Source organism: Macrobrachium nipponense, chromosome 19 (assembly GCF_015104395.2).
Source record: "Macrobrachium nipponense isolate FS-2020 chromosome 19, ASM1510439v2, whole genome shotgun sequence".
Classification (NCBI taxonomy): domain Eukaryota; kingdom Metazoa; phylum Arthropoda; class Malacostraca; order Decapoda; family Palaemonidae; genus Macrobrachium; species Macrobrachium nipponense.
Genome location: NC_061088.1, coordinates 21,558,888 through 21,573,272, shown reverse-complemented (window position 1 = coordinate 21,573,272; position 14,385 = coordinate 21,558,888). Strand labels below are relative to the sequence as shown.

At 39.0% G+C, this 14,385-nt stretch overlaps 1 long non-coding RNA gene across 1 annotated transcript in view; it reads right to left on the bottom strand.

Moving 5' to 3' along the window:
* LOC135212761 (uncharacterized) overlaps window positions 1–12,672 on the bottom strand; it is a 42,809-nt gene extending 30,137 nt beyond the window's left edge. Inside the window, exons 1-2 of the long non-coding RNA XR_010313990.1 lie at window positions 12,546–12,672; window positions 7,655–7,714 (exon numbers count right to left, since the gene is read on the bottom strand). This is a non-coding gene — a long non-coding RNA (uncharacterized LOC135212761). The remainder of the gene's footprint in view (window positions 1–7,654; window positions 7,715–12,545) is intronic.
* Between the last annotated feature and the right edge of the window lie 1,713 nt (window positions 12,673–14,385).

The following is a 14,385-nucleotide window of genomic DNA, read 5'->3' as shown; positions in this document are numbered from 1 at the left end:
GGATGGAATGGAATGGAACATATACAGTTTAGGTCAAAGACCAAGCACTGGGGCCCATGAGGTCATTCAGCACTGAAATGGAAATTGAGAGTAGGTAGGTTTGAAAGGTGTAACAGGAGGAAGACCTCAAAGCAGTTGCACTATGAAATCATTGTTGGGAGAGTTGTGGATAGCAAGATGGAAGAGAGATCATATGAATGGAGGTGCAGAAGGATGACTGGAAGGGGTTGTTGCAGCTAGGGGCCGAAGAGACGCTGCAAAGAACCTTCAGTAATGCCTACAGTGCACCCCGTGAGGTGCACTGACGGCACTACCCTCCTAAGGGGATTCCCGTGCTGACAACGCTTTCCACCTGAACCCAACTTCATTTCTACAGCAACCTTTCTTCATTCCACCTGAAGCCCTTGCTTATCGAGCCAAACACCTACTATAACCACAATGGAATGTTACTATTTCAGTAAAAAAAAAAAAAAAAATACTCTTCTAATAAGAATCATAAAACTGCCTGAAAGACTCCCCCTTCCCTTCACCTGAAATCGAAGCTATTCACCTGAAACTTAAGTCATCCTGAAATCTCCCTTCCATCTAAACCCCAACATCCCCGCCCCCACAGACCCAACCCCTCCTCAACATCGTATTACGCCCCATGCATGCCATCACCACGCCCTTACTGCAACAGAGTACAATCACCCTCGGCGATCTCCCCTCCACGATAATGAAATATAACCACCAAAGTGAATTTTCTCACTTTTTCCCTCCAGCCTCAACCTTGACTCAATTTGCATGCGGCCGGTAAGGCGAGGAGAGGGAGAGGGAGGGAGGGGCAGGAGGGAGAGGAACGACACGAAGAGGCGTAGGAAGGGCGGGCAGCTCTGGCCGCTACTTTCTGAACCGATCTTCTTCTCGTCGCGTCTTTAATACCTTTGGCGACTTCTTCCTGAGCGATACTTCGCGGATATCGTTAATACATTTGGCGGCGTCCTTCTAAGCTATGCTTTGCGGATATTCCGTAAGAATCCCTACAATAAATATGGCCAGATTCGAGCGTTCAACATACCTAGTTTATTCCAACTACTTCAAAGAAACTATGTCCTTTTTCGTTCGAGTTACACAGATAAATGTGTAGTATTTGATTTTTTCTCTGATCTCTCAAAGAGCACGCCTTAAGTTCTTCCAACTCAAATAAAAACAATTCCAATAACGATTACCAAACCCGACGCTATTTCCCGTCCACTTATAAAAAATCCTTTCAAAAGGGTCGCTTCTAAATCAACTTCAGAAAATGTTTTCTTAACTACAATTGCAAAATGGGGCCTTTCCAGTCACTGCTCAGAAAACTGACATCCCCGAGTTAGTTCTCTTCAGTTTTCGTCCCATTCCAGCACTGAATAACTGGATAGATCAGGAAATCATTCGCTCACGGTTTTTTGTAATAATATATCATTGGTGCCTTTTGCCGCATACTCAAAATAGTCATTTTCGGTGATGCCAATGTGTATGACCTTCGTTGTTTGTTTGTTTGTATTTGTTTTTACGTTGGATGGAACCAGTGGTTATTCAGCAACAGAACCAACGGCTTTACGTGACTTTCGAACCACGTCGAGAGTGAACTTCTATCACCAGAATAGACATTTCTCATTCCTCAGTGGAATGCCCGAGAATCGAACTCGCGGCCACCGAGGTGACAGGTCAAGACCATACCGATCACGCCACTGAGGCGCTATGACCTTCGTTGTTATAATACCAGCGCATTGCCCTCATATATACGTAGGGACTGAGGCTGCTAAATGGAGGACCATGGAAACATTGAGATCGAAGTCACTGCGATGACGTGGGAAGTGACCGAGATGATATTATATGGGAAACTCAAAGCAATAAAAACTGCACTTGAAAGTGTACTGACCAGCACCTCTTCTTACTCCACTCAGAACACAACATGTGCATCACATGTGTCACATTTCACTGTGCCATCCCACAGCTAAAGAAAAGATGAGCTAAGAGTCGCCCCACCTTACAGCTGGTCGAACTATGGCATCCCCGCGATTTAAAGAGATGAAAAACACCTTAGTTATATTTCTGCGCAAAAACTAAAGAGGCCATGAGAGTGACCAGGTTGGGAAATCACCACCAGGCAAACTTATCACTGGGTAATCTCTTTCGCGTTCAGTCCATTGGAATTCTCCAAAAGAAGTATTCAACTCCACTCTACCTGGCTCTCTCTGGATCAGTGGCGTTACTATGCTAGCGGCTGCCGGGCCGGACTCTTGAAAGTACTGGAGGTGAAAATTAGACGCACACTTTAAGCCTTAACATCTCACTCATTTATTTCTATTTCATAAAGCTAAAACAAAACCAACACACCAGCTTGACAGCGGAACCCTATACGAGAATTGTAAAGAAGCAAATTCGCTAATGACATCAAAGTCTAACAGCAGTGTCCATATATCGTTGTTCAGCGTTCCGATCAGACGAGATACGCTAGAAAATCTAGAATTAAGCCAAACCAGACTGTTCAAAAGATGACAGAGTTTCCCCCCCCCCCCCCCCACAACCCCCACCCCTTAGTTACGCCACCAAGCTCCTCATTCGACGAGTGGTTTATGCTCTCGCCTACCAATTTGGTAGTACCGAGTTCGATTCCCCGCTCTGCTAACGTGGAGTCAGAGGAGTTTGTTTCTGGTGATTAATTAATCTGTCGATATAATGTGGTTCGGATCCCACAATAAGCTGTAGGTCCCTGTTGCTAGGTGACCAATTGGTTCCTAGCCACGTATAAAAAATCTAATCCTACGAGCCAGCCCTAGGAGAGCTGTTAATCAGCTCAGTGGTCTGGTTAAACTAAGATATACTTAACTTAGTTACGCCACCACTATGGTTTTACGTGACTTCCGAACCACATCGAGAGTGAACTTCTATCACCAGAAATACACATCTCTCACACCTCAATGGAATGCCCGAGAATCGAACTCGCGGCCACCGAGGTGGCAGGAAAAGACCATACCGATCACGCCACTGAGGCGCTCTTTTGTTCTTTATGGAAATATACGACTTATAAAAGACACATTTGCCTTCTTATAAATCTTGCTGTTATTTCCTCTTCCAAGAGAACGCGGGCGTGAAAACTTCCTGAGCGATACCTTTGCATCATACGATATTCTTCTCGGTGAAAATAAATACCCTTGGATATTCTGTCCCTTTCCTCGCCGTGCACTAAGGAAACTCACCTTTCCTCTCTTGCAAAAGTGTTAATTAATGATCACTCGTCTATTTGATAATAATATATTTCTACTGCAAGTTTCAACATATTATCTTTATATCGTGAGTGTTAGTGCTAAATAAATATCAAAATAAAAAATTTCATACGCGCCTCAGAAATGTTCATGCACAGGTCTAAAAAAGGCATCAATGCAAAAACATGACCAGCAATCTCTCTCTCTCTCTCTCTCTCTCTCTCTCTCTCTCTCTCTCTCTCTCTCTCTCTCGTCTCTTTGTCCTAAGAGAACAATTTCCTCCACCAGATCCAAAGAGGAGGAAAAGGTAAAGTAATTAAAACATTCTCACCTGGGTAACCTAATGACACCCCCTTCGTTGCCATGGCGACGCAGCATCCATCAAAACACCTAGACAAAAAACATATATATCTCACGCTTCTCATTTTCCAAACTCATCACCACCTCACAATATAACAAACTCATTACCTTCCTCACAATATAACAGTCGTGTTTTTCGCTTTGCTTCTCTCTCTCTCTCTCTCTCTCTCCCCGTCACCGGGGCCTAGCAACTCCATCCACTCCCCCCCTCCCCCCTAACACCCACCTCTCCCTCACCTCGCCTCCGGTAGGAGGGGAAGGGTACCTACCACCTACCGACATACTAAAATCATTTGCATAATTCATTGGACGAAATTCTTTCCATTTCGTCTCAAATTTTTCGATTTTCTTTTTTTTTTCTTTTTTACCCGTTTTGCAAAAAGCGATCTACGCATATTGCTCTACTCCAAGGACCGGCTAACGAATGATTTAATAATGTCCTTACCTAGCACAGCCAGAGAGAGAGAGAGAGAGAGAGAGAGAGAGAGAGAGAGAATTGTTCTAAACCTCCCTCGCATTTTTCCATGAGGGTAACCAATGTAAACAAGAAAATGGGGTGGGGGTGGAGGAGGGGGAAGGAGAACTGGAGAAGAACGGGTCTCAGTCCAAAAAGGAACCATCAGACCCACCTAGTACAGGATGAAATATTTTGAGAATGGGAAAACGGAGGAAGAAAGAGAACACCAAAAGCACAGTAGTAATACTATCAGCTACATCACTTCTTTATCCAATCCTCTGCCCTTGGCATTTCATCCAAGTATTATTTTACACGGGATTTTCCCACATATGAATTAAATATCGATTTTAAAAAAAATATTAATGGGTCTTCTGCATATGATTTAAATATCGAATTTTAAAAATCATTAATGGGTTTTCCCACATATGATTTTAATATCGAATTAAAAAAATATTAATGGATTTTTTTTTCCGCATATGATTTAAAAAAATTGAATTGTTTAGACATATACTAATGGGTTTTCCCACATGTATTTAAATATCGAATTTAAAAAAAATATTAATGGGTTTTTCCACATATGATTTAAATATCGAATTTTAAAAAATATTAATGGGTTTTCCACATATGTTTTAAATATCGAATTTTAAAAAATATTAATGGGTTTTTCCACATATGTTTTAAATATCGAATTTCAAAAAAGATTAATGGGGTTTTCCGCATATGATTTAAATATTAAATTTGAAAAGAAAAATATAATTTTTCAGCAGTTTTAGTTTCCGTGCAGTCTTCACAGAATCTCATATCTCCCCCTCAAACATCTAATGTCGTGTGAAACTCTCGGCCGCGGCCCTCTGGTGGCCTGTGTTGTTAGCACCTATAGCGGTGCCAGACGCACGAACATGTCTAAATTTAACCTTAAATAAAATAAAAGCTACAGATGCTAGATGGCTGCAATTTGGTATGCTTGATGATTGGAAGGTGGATGATCAGCATACCAATTTGCAGCACTCTAGCCTCAGTAATTTTTAAGTTGCAGCCCTCTAGCCTTAGTAATTTTTAAGATCTGAGGGTGGACAGAAATAGTGCGGACAGATAAACAAAACCATCTCCTTAGTTTTCTTTCACGAAAAACTAATATTAATTTTTTTTTTAAATCTTTGCTTCTATTTCCCAGTACTATTTCCATTTCAGCTATGAATATCTAAAACAATAATATTAACAGTAAAGCCTTACGTTCTGACACATTCTTCGCATAAATTCACATCTTAGCTTTAACCTTCTTATCTAATTCATCAAATAACCTGTAGTATATTCTTCCCCCTTCCCCCCAAAAAAAAAAAACTTAATATCTCAAATGTATCTTGGTTCTCAGATACCCTTCCCCATAAATTCAAATTTCCTTAAAAATGTTAGAACTTCGGAAAGGTTTATAAAAATGAGATAGATAGGAATAGACAGGCAGATAGATACACAATTTAGGCCGAAGGCCAAGCGCTGAGATCTCTGAGGTCACTCAGCGCTGAAACGAAAATTGAGAGTAAGATGTTCAAAAGGTGTGACAGGAGGAAAACCTCTCAGTTGCACTAAGAAACAGTTGTTAGAAGTGGATGGAAAGCAAAATGGAAGAAAGACTATGAATGGATGTGCAGTAACAGAAGGTTGGTAACAATACAAAAATACAGACAGAAGTGAGAGTTATCTTTGATGAAACCACAACCCAAATTAACTTTGTTCCTAAAGCTTCTTCATCTCTCAGGACAGTTATGAAAAAAGTGTAACCATCAGTACTGACCCTCAGGATGTAGAGACTTTTGCAAGATATATGAAATTAATAAAAAAAAATAATAATCTCATAAAAAAGCATTCCTTCTCAATTTGGGTTAATGAACCCATTAAAACCATCAATTGTCTTATAACATTTTTCCTGCTAACTAAAAAAAAAAGGGATAACAAAATACACAATCACACTATTGAAAAATCTGTTTTCCAGCATTTACCTCTACACTATATAAAATAAAAACAATTATACAAAACTCGGAAAAAAATTTCCCTTAATTCAATATTGGAAAAAATAAACTGTACCTCTTCACTAATCTGTTTTCCCTCTTAATGAAATAAATGAACAAAATCCCACGAAAAAATTTTAAAAAAAAGTTTCCTCAACTAACAAAATCAATGAACAAAATAATCACTCTTCTAAAAACAGCTGTCCTTCTAAAAAAAAAAGGAAAAAAAAACACACACAATCATTCGCAGAAAAAACCTTCCTTTTCTGTAAATGAAACAAACAACCACTCGACAAAAACGCCACCTCCTATTTAGACTGCTTCCTCAGAGGACAGGAAAAACACAACCATGCTATTTCTTCCTGATTCCTTGAAGACGGCAGTTTGAAAAATAGGCGGAAAAACTGGAATGGGGCCAGGCAAACAATTGACTTAGACTCCGTTCCTCATTTCCCTCCGAGAATTCCAGACGGACGGAACAGACTTCAAAAGACGCGAGAGACACAAAAAAAGTTTAAAAATCGCTAATATAGCTGATGACGCTAACTACTTGCATTTAACGGAATACTTCTGATGGAATGGAATGGAATATAGTGTTCAGCGCAAAGGCCAAGCACTGGAACTTGTAAAGCCATTCAGCGCTGGAAATAAACTGAGAGTAGTAGGTAGGTTTGAAAGGTGTAACAGGAGGAAAACCTCGCAGTCGCTATATGAATCAATTGTTAGAAGGTGGATGGCTAGATGGAAGAAAGATAATGTGAACGGAGGTACAGTAAAATGAATGAAAGGGGCTTGCAGCTAGGGCCGAAGAAAAGCTGCAAAGAACCTTCAGCAATACTTACAACGCACCTCGTGAGGTGCACTGACGGCACTATACCCGCCTGCGGGGGGTATAATTCTAATGAATTTCCTGATGTGTCTGTAAAATTAGCACTGCTTACAATAGACTGTAATCATGCAAGATTTCACTGAAAATACGTACATTTAAAGAGGTTTAAGACTTCACCAGATAAACATAGCAAATTTGAAATGAATCTGTATACAGAATACAGGAGAGAATATATAGATAGAGAAGATGCTTAAAAAGTCCCCGACCTATACAGCGAGGCGAGCTTGTTCGTTCAATTTTTGTATATATTGAGCGAAATAACAATAACCAACGTGTAAAAAAAAAAAAAAAAAAAAAAAAGAGAGAGAGAGAGAGAGAGAGAGAGAGAGAGAGAGAGAGAGAGAGAGAGCAAAGTAGTGCCTACTGATCACAGTTGTTTTCTGTTACAAATAAACAGCCTTCGCCCCCCCCCCCCCCCCCACAAGGGGTTCAAAGGAATGGTATGTCGCAGGAATGACATAACAAAGAACTGACACCTCAGACATAAATCTCAAAGGAGAGACAATTCTGTGGATCTACTTTTTTTCCTAAATGAAATCTTAATAATTCAATAATTTTTTATAGTTTTTGGTCACTCCTTTAATACGGTATTTATGTCACTCCTATGAAATGTCACCCCCCACCCCGTGCCACAAGCCCGGTGTACAGGCTGCCGAGTAAGCACCATCAATTTACCGATAAATGAAACGAAAAAAATTAAAGCAATACTCACCATCTAGATACAATTCACTCTCCAGCTGCTTGTCCATCCAAAAGAGCCCGGCAATTGGACCTGAAATAAAAACCAGAAATAAATCATTCACAAAATTAAGAGAACTAAGCGTACATGCATGATTATAAGACCAAAGGCGCACAGATATTTATACACACATTACTAATCATTCATACACACACGCACACACTCACACACACACACACACACACACACACACACACACACACACACACATATATATATATATACATAAATTTCTGACTATATTAACATGTGCCCCCCCACACACATACATACATACATACACACACACACAAACACGCACACACACACACACACACACACCACAAACATATATATATATAATATATATATATATTATATATATATATAATATATATATATAGTATATATAATATATAGTATAATATAATATATATATAATATATATTATTATATTATATATATATATATTATACACAACATAATTATATACTATGAACTTTTATATATATCATATATATATATATATATATTTATATATATCTCTATCTAAAATATATATATATAATTATATAGATGCACTTTATATACGTATACTCCATATGTATGGATGTACACACACTTACATAATCATTCATACACACACACACACACACACACACACACACACACACATATATATATATATATATATATATATATATATATATATATATATATATATATATAAAATATATACATCCACTTTATATACGTATACTCCATATGTATGGATGTATAAATGTATGTAGCTACACAAGTATACAAACTAAATAATACAGTGTGCGTGTGTGAGCTCTCCGCGTGGGAGCGCAATATCCAAAAAGCCAGCGCAATAAAGTATATTGGCCCAACAACACCTAACACCAGCCTTCCTGCACAACACAATATTCCCACGCACGAACCCAAGTCTCCCGACGAAACAACAGTAATTATCATCACACAACTCGGCAACAACCACCGACAGTGTATGGTGGTCGTTTATCATCAATGCTATGACACGACTATTTATCAAAAACAGTAATATTAATAATAACAATTTTCATCATCTTCATTATTATCATTATAGTACTGTTCCTATTACCTGCGTTCCCATAAGGTCGAAACTGCAACGGAATGGAATATAACATTTAGGCTTGGTCATTAATAACAATAACAACAACAACAGCAACAACAACGTAATGTGGATCCAATAAATAACATTGATACAATTATTAGGCGAGGGTGCTAAGTAAGATGGAAGAAAGAGAATATGAACGGCGGTACAGTAAAAGGAATGAAAGGGGTTCCAGCCAGGGGCGTAGGGACGCTGAACCTCAAGTAATGCCTACAGTACACCGTGTGAGGTGTAGTGACGGCACTACCTCCCGCTACGGACACGTCAAAAATAACGATAAGAAAGTCGAAAACGGCAGGTCCCGACCATAAGACGTTACGTACTGTCCCAAAATGTCGGTCCATAGTACGTTCATTCTGCAGAATGTAAGGCCACTGATAAGGTCAGCGGGCCACAGGCTGGATGACGGCAAGTCTTTATAAAACAAGAGAAGACAAAACTCCTCGACTAATGCCGATACTGCCCGATAAAATATACGGAGGCACTTTGCACATTTATATCCTATCAATTTCTTAACTGCTCATAAACATTCATTCACATATTTCATAGCCATCCACTGGCTATGAAATATCAGCAAAAGTAAGATAACATATATAAAAAATCAATATATATATATATATATATATATATATATATATATATATATATATATATATATATATATAGTACTCGAGATCTAATACATTCAAATCATTTCCTTTCAGCAAATGAATCGTCATTATCAGCATCTTCACCTATCACTCCATCCTGATTTCTACCGTGCAGCGTGGCATCATTTTTTCACTTTCTAAATTATCAGCATCTCTTCATTACTTTATACTTGAATCTACTGGGAATTCTTTGTGAAGTCCTAATAAGTGACTGAAGTGTACAAAATGCAGCGTTTGCCTCGGCAAAAAAAAAAAAAGAATTATGTCATTCTCTTCCTGAGGCAAAGATTCTATTAAACATTGTTCTCAAGGTACACAAACACACATACACACAAACACACTAATTGATTTCTAATGACTACTTCTATATGCAATGAGAAATTTCTGATAACTTCACAAAGATGCGATGGATATCGCAAATCCTTTGAACAGCTTTAATTAATTTTCTACCGTCCAATTCCCACGTACACATCACGGTCATATTTCCCCTCCATCTTCTTACAACATATTCTTCGTACATGCACCATATTCTCTATGCCTCTCACCAGTAGTATTCTCAACCAATCACACTACGTGCTTAATTCATCTACTAAATAACACGTAATGTTGCTACTACATCTTCTCTAATCATATTCTCAAAGTCTCAGCGTGCATCGGACATATTGCAAGATCATGTGACCTACTCGGTGGATAAGGTTTACGTTCCCTGAATCTCCCACGGGGGAAGGGTGGGAAGGAATGTAGGGGTTGGATGTGTGGGGGGAGGGGGTAAAGTGCATGGGACAGCCGAGGAAAGGGATGTCATTGGTGTGGAGGACGTGGGCATCCTCATGCAGCCATGGGGCACGGAACAGGTCCGCCGATGGGTCCCATGTCTTCTCTGTCCTCAATGTTTATCCGTCGCGAGTCCTTGTTTACTTTGTTGTTGTTGTTGTTGTTGTTGTTCTCTCTTTTTCTCTCTTTATTTCGAAATTGTTGTTTTAGAGTTACCCGTCTCATTTTTTGGTTGGCGTCCGTCTCGTATTTTAGAAATTGTAATTTCTGGTTCTGTTTTCTGTCGTATTGTAGTTAATCGACTTCGTTGTTACAAGTTTACCTTTACAAGGCCGTCATATTTGGTTGTCGTTCTGGCTCATTTTCCAGGCTTCTATTTTGGTTAGTTCGCAGTCATTATTCTGAGGTTATCGCTTGTCACATTTTGCTGGTTTACCGTGTTCATGTATTGTAATCCCTTTTTACTGACCCTTATTTGTATTACTTCGACTGTAGTGACTTTATTTTTGTTTGATAGCGTCACTTTTTATGGGGTGAGTTAAATATAGAATTAGGCCAAAGGCCAAGCACTGGGACCTATGAGGTCATTCAGTGCTGAAATGGAAATTGACAGTAAAAGGTTTGAAAGGTGTAACAGGAGGAAAACCTCAAAGCAGTTGCACTACGAATTAAGTGTCAGGAGAGGGTGGAAAGTAAGATGAAGACAGAGAATATGAAAGGAGGTACAGTAAAAGGGAACGATAGTGGTTGTAGCTAAGTGTCGAAAGCACGCTGCAAAGAACCTTAAGTAATGCCCGCAGTGCACCGCATGAGGTCTACTGACGGCACTACCCCACTACGGGGCACTTTTTATAGGCTCCTTACTGTTATTATTTCTTACTAGTATTTATTTCTATGTTAGTTGGTCTTGTTTTGGAAAGGTCTTACCCTTTTTGCCTGTTAAACGTTTAACATCTCAGCAACTATGACTTTTCATGCAATAATAGTTTCATACAAATTATGAATACGACTGTCATTTCAGCTCAAAGTAGTTTTTCACGTTTCTTCCACAACAGAAAAACAATAAACGTACTGCATGAAAAAAAATGAATTCTAAACCTAACTTTCTCTCAAATCGCTAAACAATGCATTGAAATCACTCGACCTGTCATTAAGGATAAAACTGTATGGAACAACAGGAACCTTGACCCCTAATACTAATAGGCTTTTGAACACGACTGTAAATAGTAGATCATTTCCTCACTAATTATGAATCAATGCTGTAACATAAATAATGCGCCTCTTAAAATTATATATTTCGAAAATCACAAACATACCTCCTTTCTTCAATGACTGGTAGATGGAAATTGATCAGCGCCTCAAGAGTCAGAGTCCATTACACCCACGAGGCCAATATTCAACAAACCATTTCTTGATATGATAACGAACTGGTATTTAGACGTCTTATGGGAAAAAACCACCGTGCAAGGATGGGATTATTCAACATTACGATAACTATTTATTTCTCAATGATGCACGCACACACACACAAACATAAAAACCAACAATATATATATATATATATATATATATATATATATATATATATATATATATATATAGAGAGAGAGAGAGAGAGAGAGAGAGAGAGAGAGAGAGAGAGAGAGAGAGAAATAGGATAACTCAACATTACGGGAACTATTTCTCAATGATGCGCACGCACACGCACACACACACACACACACACACACACACACACACACACCAAAAACCAGCAATAGAGAGAGAGTTTCAAGGAGTTCCAAGGATTAGGATGTCTCAAAGACTTGTTACTCCATCCTAAGAGGGGACATCGTGTGCTCACTTATCTCTAGGAGCAGGTTTCACTGTTCATTCAGTGTCGTCCTAATGATTTTGTCGAAGCTTTCTTTTCAACTCTTCCACACTGTTGCTGTTTACAACTTCTGGTGGCAGTGAGAGAGAGAGAGAGAGAGAATAGGATAACTCAACATTACAATAACTTTCTCAATGAATGATGCACACACAAACACATCAGCAGGCGAGGAGAGAGGAGAGAGAGAGAGAGGAGAGAGAGAGCGAGAGAGAGAGAGAGAATTGGAAAAGAGAGAGAAGAGAAGGATAATTTAACATTTCGGTAACTATTTCTCAATGATGCACACACACACACAACCACAAGAGGGAGAGAAAAAACAGCGAGATAGAGAGAGAGAGAGAGAAAGAGAGAGAGAGAGAGAGGATGAATACTAACTAATACATTAAAATGACGACAAAGACGACCACCGCCGCCACAAAAGGACTCACTCACCCGGATCCGCTAGGCCGGTCGTCTCCAGTAGGATGTAGTCGAACTTGCCTCTCTTCTTCATCAGGTTCTCGATGGCTTTGACGCCGTTGTCCCTACGAGGAGGAGGAGGAGGAGGAAATGTGTCGTTAGCTCTTGAGAGGAACCCCGCGACGAAGGAGGAGGAGGAGGAGGAGGAGGAGGAGGAGGAGGATTGATTGATTGATTGTGTCTATTAAAACTGGCGTCACAACATCTAGGTTATTGACACCGAAATAAATTTAAATAGAAAAAGAAAATAAGCTTAAGATAAATGACATATAAAAATACATAAAAATATATTTATATAAATATATTTGTTCAAACATACTAAAGGAAGAGGAGGAGGAAAGTAATGGAACGGGGGGGGGGGGGGGGGGGGGCGCTTCCCTGAGGAGGGGTGGGGTGGGATGCTGTGGTGGGGAAGGAGGGATAAGAATCATAGGAAAAGATGAGATAATCGGAAAGTTATACCAAGGAATAAAAAATAACGAGCTAAAGAGAAAGCTTTGATAAAAATTTAAATAAAAGCGAACAATACAAGAATCACAGCATAAGTAAATGAAATGACAAAATAATAATCATGTGATTACGTTTACATTAAAATTAAGGAGGAAAATTGATAAACGGAAATGCTATGTATTGAACAAAATAACGAGCTAAAGGGAAATCTTGATAAAAACTTACATAAAAAAAGAACAAAAAAGAATGACCACAGAAATAAAGGAAACGACAAAATACATCATATAATTACTTTCACATTAAAATTCAGGAGGAAAAGAGACATCAACAAATGAGGTCGTGTGAAGAAAAAGGGGGGAGGAGGAAACAAATACAAATATGTTTTTAACCTGTATGAAAATTACATCAAGTTATCACATGACAATGTCTAATAACAACGGAAGCATTTGCATGGCCCAACAATATTCACCATTTGTCTTGCAGGATGATTAAGCTTCATTATTAAAATAATATTGTTTTCTACAACAGACACCAAACTTGCAACATGCCCTGTTCAGTCTTCCGACTCCGCTTAAACAGCTTATTGCGTTGTTGTTTACTTGCATTTCGGTGCATCTATACTTATTTGTTATTTTTTTTGTTTTGTTTTTTGTATGGTGTTACATGGGACCAGTGGGTATTCAGCAACGGGACCAACGGCTTTACGTGACTTCCGAACCACGTCGAGAGTGAACTTCTATCACCAGAAATACACATCTCTGATCCCTCAATGGAATGCCCGAGAATCGAACTCGTGGCCACCAAGGTGGCTGGCAAAGACCATACCAACCATGCCACCGAGGTGCTTACTTATTTGTTATTTTCAGGTATATATTGTAAATCCTACTGAATTACTCGTCTCTATTTTCCATCTTTTTAGTTTTCTGAAAGAAGCTATTGTCCCGGTTTTGTTTGTCCGTCCGCACTTTTTCTCTCCGTCCTCAGATCTTAAAAAATACTGAGGCTAGAAGGCTGCAAATTGGTATGTTGATCGTTCACCCTCCAATCATCGCACATACCAAATTACAGCTCTCTAGCCTCAGTAATTTTTATTTTATTTAAGGTTAAATTTAGCCGTCATCACGCGTCCGGCAACAATACATATAGGCCAGGCCACCACCGGGCTCATACAACATTACACCGAGACCACCGAAAGATAGATCTATTTTCGGCGGCCTTGATTATACGATGTACAGAAAACCCGATTGCACCGAAGAAACTTCGGCGCATTTTTTACTTGTTTCGTCTTATTCTCACAAAACTGTGCATATTGTACATAAAAACAATAAGAAAACAATAACATAAATGAAGATATCTGGACTAT